Source organism: Podarcis erhardii, assembly GCF_964252035.2.
Source record: "Podarcis erhardii genome assembly, chromosome: 5".
NCBI classification, from domain to species: Eukaryota; Metazoa; Chordata; class Lepidosauria; order Squamata; family Lacertidae; genus Podarcis; species Podarcis erhardii.
Window position 1 is genome coordinate 22,835,133 of NC_138509.1, and position 5,044 is coordinate 22,840,176.

Below are 5,044 nucleotides of genomic sequence, written 5' to 3' on the forward strand. Positions count from 1 at the left end.
AGGCCCTCCTAATGTACTCGGAATTGAGCTTTAGGCAAAATTTGGTCATGACTGTAATATTATTTCCCCTCCCAAGTCAAGTCTAGCCAAGAAATGTACAAAGCGAGAGCAAGCGCTTTGTGCTTAGCTCGACGGAGACAAGAACAAACGGTGTGTTCGGCCACATATTAAAATTAAAGCAACGATAATCTAATTTGCTTAAGGAATTTCCATTAGTATTCACCTGGTGGCTAGCAGCTTTAATCTCCTGCCATTAGTGAAAATAGGAGCTCATTAAATAGCAATTATTCCTTTAATAAGGATAGGAGCCTGTGTAGAAACATTGCTGTTATCACTTCCCGCGTAATTGTTCTCAGTGGCCACCATTAATAGAGTGTCACTATGACACAGCCCATCCCCTTGTGTTCAGCTATCATCATCACCAACAGGTACTAGAAAGAGAGAAAAGTGCAACGTACATTATTTCTGGATTTCCTCTGTGGAGTGCTGTAGAAACTCCTCAATGATAACTGTTTTATCAACTGTTTTATAATGAGATAGATAGATGATAGATAGATAGATAGATAGATAGATAGATAGATAGATAGATATAGACTTCTTGCAAGCATTTAGGAATTTGCTTTAACTACACTATAGTAATTTTGACATGGTCCCTTGGACAATCAGTTGCTTTGGTTTATTTGCTTGAAGTTGGAACCACTTAAATACGGGAGCATGGTGAGAGAAGAAATGACAGTCCATCACACAGGACATATACCCATTACTAAGCTTCATGTCTTCACTAGACAGTATTCTAGATCTGTTGTACCAAATCACAGTTCTCCTGAATGATATCATAGCTTTACTTACAAACGTCAGTTGCAGAAAAGGTGCAACCTTCCCTTTTTGTTAAAATCAATATCCAACACACTGTGCTTACTGATGCTGTGCTGTGTCTAATAATCATTTGTTACCATGAAAACATAACCCATCGCTGCCAAATGCACTCTATTTTATTATTTATCTACGTGCCTAGCTGTGAATACTCCCACCATCTCTAAAAATGAGCATTTATCATTAAATATTCCAATTTGCTCAGCACCCAAAGGCAGTGGGCTTAGCTCTATTCAGGCATTCATTGTGTGTACAGCAGAGCTAATGTTGACTTGAAATGAGGGCCAGAATTTTAGCCCCACCCACTGCAACTTTGCATCTGCTTTCTTGAACTATCACACACCAGCATTTGTCCACTTACAGCTTTCCAGGTCATGTGGCCAGCATGAATAAACCACTTCTGGTGCAATGGAACACTGTGAAGGAAACCAGAGCGCACGGAAATGCTGTTTACCTTCCCGCCTCAGCTGTACTTATTTATCTACTTGCACTGGTGTGCTTTTGAACTGCTAGGCTGGCAGTAGCTGGGACATACCAATGGGAGCTTACCCTGTTGCACAGATTCGAACTGTCAGCCTTCCGATTGGCAAGCCCAAGAGGCTCTGTGGTTGAGAGCACAGTGCCACCTGCTCAAAACTCAGAGGATGAGCTCCTGCTCCCTTTTTGAGAGCTCTGCACAATCAGCATCCCTGAACTTATCAGTGTCCTGTTTGCATGGAGCCCCAGCATGCAAGCAGGGGCGCTTTATTACGGACCATCATGCATAAAGCACAGTTCTCCCATGAAACAGATGTGATATCAGAAATGGCTCTAAAAAGCAAAGGCCTGCGCCCAAGTCCACATGCAATTACCCTGCAAACAAGAAGCAGGTGAACAGGACTCAAATAAACCCGGTGTGGAAACTGAGTTGAAAAAGTAGGATCTGCCTGACGCAATACCATATCTTTTTTCTTTCTCTTAATTTTCTATTGTGGGTGATAGCCATCACACTGAAAGTGGAGCCTGTCTTAACTCTAAATGGCAAGAAATTGTTTTATTGACACCCCCCCCCCCTTATTAATATAATCAGGCAAAGTGTGTATCACAGAGGAAGGTCTGTTAACTATGGGTTTTTTGCCCATAAAGAGTTAATGTAATATTAAGTTACTGGTTCCTAACTGATCTCTAGCCTGCACTCTTTAACTATAATGGGATATCCTTTTCAATATGAATTGGTTAGCCATGGTCAGTATTTTAGCTTCCTCAAGAGAAATCTGCTAATTTCCCCATTGTGCCGCATGTGACATTGGCAGATGAATTTTCATTGGCATAAAGATTTTAATTTAGCTAATCATTTAAAAATATGACATGCATTTGGCATGATCCAGCCAAGGTTATGCAGTTTTCAATCCTGTTGAATGCAATGAGAAATTTTCCAACATGTGCTTAACTCTCCTATCAAACTGATCTGTGAGACTTCAAAACACTTCTCTCATGTGGGTTGTGCCCATTGCTACTTAGCTAGTTGAGCAAGTCCTAGAGCAAGGGTGAGGAACATGTGGCTCTCCATTTGTTGATGGTTGGGGTTTCTGGAAGTGGACTACAACAACATCAGGAAAGCCTCTGTGCCGTAGGTGGGTAATTCAAGTGAGAAAATTTCTCTGCAGCACCCAATTTGTAGTCACAATAATTTTAGATTAAATTACTTCTTACCTCTGTGAAATACATGCAGGGAAGAAAGGTTAAAAATCAGAGGCATCCATTTTTTCACACTCTGTTTCTACGTCCATATTACCATCCACTATGGAAAGAGATCTCCCCCCTACACCCTGGAATAAGCATGTAAATGGAATTAAGATCAGAAGTGTACTGACTCAAAGGATCTGATTAAAGCTATATGACATGTAATGACAATCTAATCCAGAGCTTTCCAAACTTTTCAAGTTAGTGACACACTTTTTTGGACATGCATCATTTCGCAACACAGTAATGCAGTTCTGCATCATTTTGTGATACAGCAATTCAATTTTACTAGGGAACCGGGGGTTAAACTAACCCTTTCCAGCCCCAGGAAGACCGCAGGGAGCGTTTGTGCGACACACCTACACACTGCAGCCGACACACCAACGTGTCGTGACACACCCTGATCTAATCTTCCACCTGAGCAACACCTCCCTTTTACTGGCTCCTAATTTCCCAGTAGTGATGTATGGAAGTGAGAGCTGGACGATAAAGAAGGCTGATCATCGAAGAATTGATGCTTTTGAATTATGGTGCTGGAGGAGACTCTTGAGAGTCCCATGGACTGCAAGAAGATCAAACCTCTCCATTCCTAAGGAAATCAGCCCTGAGCGCTCACTGGAAGGACAGATCGTGAAGCTGAGACTCCAATACTTTGGCCACCTCATGAGAAGAGAAGACTCCCTGGAAAAGACCTTGATGTTGGGAAAGATGGAAGGCACAAGGAGAAGGGGACGACAGAGGACGAGATGGTTGGACAGTGTTCTCGAAGCCACCAGCATGAGTTTGACCAAACTGTGGGAGGCAGTGAAAGACAGGAGTCCCTGGCATGCTCTGGTCCATGGGGTCACGAAGAGTCAGACATGACTAAACGACTAAACCACAACAACAGCAGCAGATCAGATGCTTAAATTTTCTGTGTCCTTCCTCACCTATTCATTTAAATGCTAAATGAGGTAGGAGGTGTTCCAGGAGATCCCATTCCAAGAGGTCTATCCCCATCCCACCCAGTGTTCAGAGGCCAGACTCTCCCAGCGCCCAAGATTTATCTCCCACCCCTGCCATCTCCTCTCAAGTCTCTCAATAAGAGGTAGCTTGTTGGGCAAACAAGCTACTGATCCACCTATAGCTTGCTGCTGTTCCCTGCCTCACATCTTCCACCCAGGAGGCAGGCACTGAAAATGAGGACTCCCTTTGACTTGGGGTGTCATGCCACTGTCTACGCCTGCTCACTTGCAGTCTACCGCTTTGACTCTCTAACTGTGCTCAGATCTGGCCAGCTCTGCAAGTCGTTGCCCTGATATAGCTGAGGTGTTGCCAACGTCCATGTGCCAGCCTCCCTTCTATCAACTTATTTTGGTGCCAGAGTTTCCTGGGGAACTTATAGCATCGGGGTTGCTTAGAAGCCAACTCTGCCCTGTCCTCAGCGGCTGCTTCTTTGGCCACAACTATCTGTCTGTCTATTACACCACTGCTCTTGCCAATTAAATGAGTTCTCTGGATGATTCACCAAACAACAGGGATCAACGTGCCCACACAGTGTTGCTGCCCACCTCAATGAGAGAAAGGGAGCAAGAGAGATTTCTTTTGTGCACACATATACTTACCTCTACAAGGAAGTGCTGATGTACACATGATCCTCCTTCTGCCTGCCTCGATGTCAGGGACTTGACTAATTAGGAAGGGTGGGAGAGCTCCCCTCTTTTCTGAAGCTTCCCAAGGGCAGGACAGTATTGATTTAGAACAGTGGTTTGCAGAAGGGCAAAGTCTAATAATAATAATAATAATAATAATAATAATAATAATAATTTTTATTTATACCCTGCCCTCCCCAGCCAAGGGCGGCTAACAAGCAATAATAAAAACAAGTTGAATGAATACAACTTAAAATCAAAATTAAAATACAACATTAAAATATTGAAACATTAAAATATTAAAATGTAGCCTCATCGCAGGAGGAGAAAGGAAAAGAAAAAAGATAGAGGGGGCGGGAATCAAACTGGCTCCAAGCCCAAGGCCAGATGGAACAACTCTGTCTTACAGGTCCTGTGGAAGGAAATCAGATCCTGCAGGGACCTGGTTTCATGAGGCAGAGAGTTCCACCAGTTCCGCCAGAGTTGAAAAGGCCCTGGCTCTGGTTGAAACAAATCTACCTTCCTTAGGGCCCGGGACCACTAGGGTGTTGCTATTTATGGACCTTGAGGCTCTCTGTGGGGCATACCGGGAGAGGCGGTCCTGTAGGTACGAGGGTCCTAGGCCATGAAGGGCTTTAAAGGTCAAAACCAGCACCTTAAATCTGACCCTGTACTCCACCGGGAGCCAGTGCAGCTTGAAAAGCACTGAGTGAATATGCTCCCATGGCAGAGACCCCGTGAGGAGCCTCGCTGCAGCATTCTGCTACCGCTGGAGTTTCTGGGACAGCTTCAAAGTCTAGAGGAGAAAAGCTGGGAAA

The 5,044-nt window shown here is 44.0% G+C and overlaps 1 long non-coding RNA gene across 2 annotated transcripts; it reads right to left on the bottom strand.

The window, feature by feature from the left end:
- Window positions 1–273: 273 nt before the first annotated feature.
- On the bottom strand, window positions 274–4,357 carry LOC309341622. 2 transcript variants are annotated; one of them, XR_014156443.1, is made up of 3 exons: window positions 4,200–4,357; window positions 2,566–2,681; window positions 274–431 (listed from the first exon to the last, which is right to left on the bottom strand). It is a non-coding gene; the product is annotated as an uncharacterized lncRNA (long non-coding RNA). The 2 variants fall into 2 exon arrangements; XR_014156444.1 differs by lacking the exon at window positions 4,200–4,357 and having other exon boundaries at window positions 2,566–2,705.
- Between the last annotated feature and the right edge of the window lie 687 nt (window positions 4,358–5,044).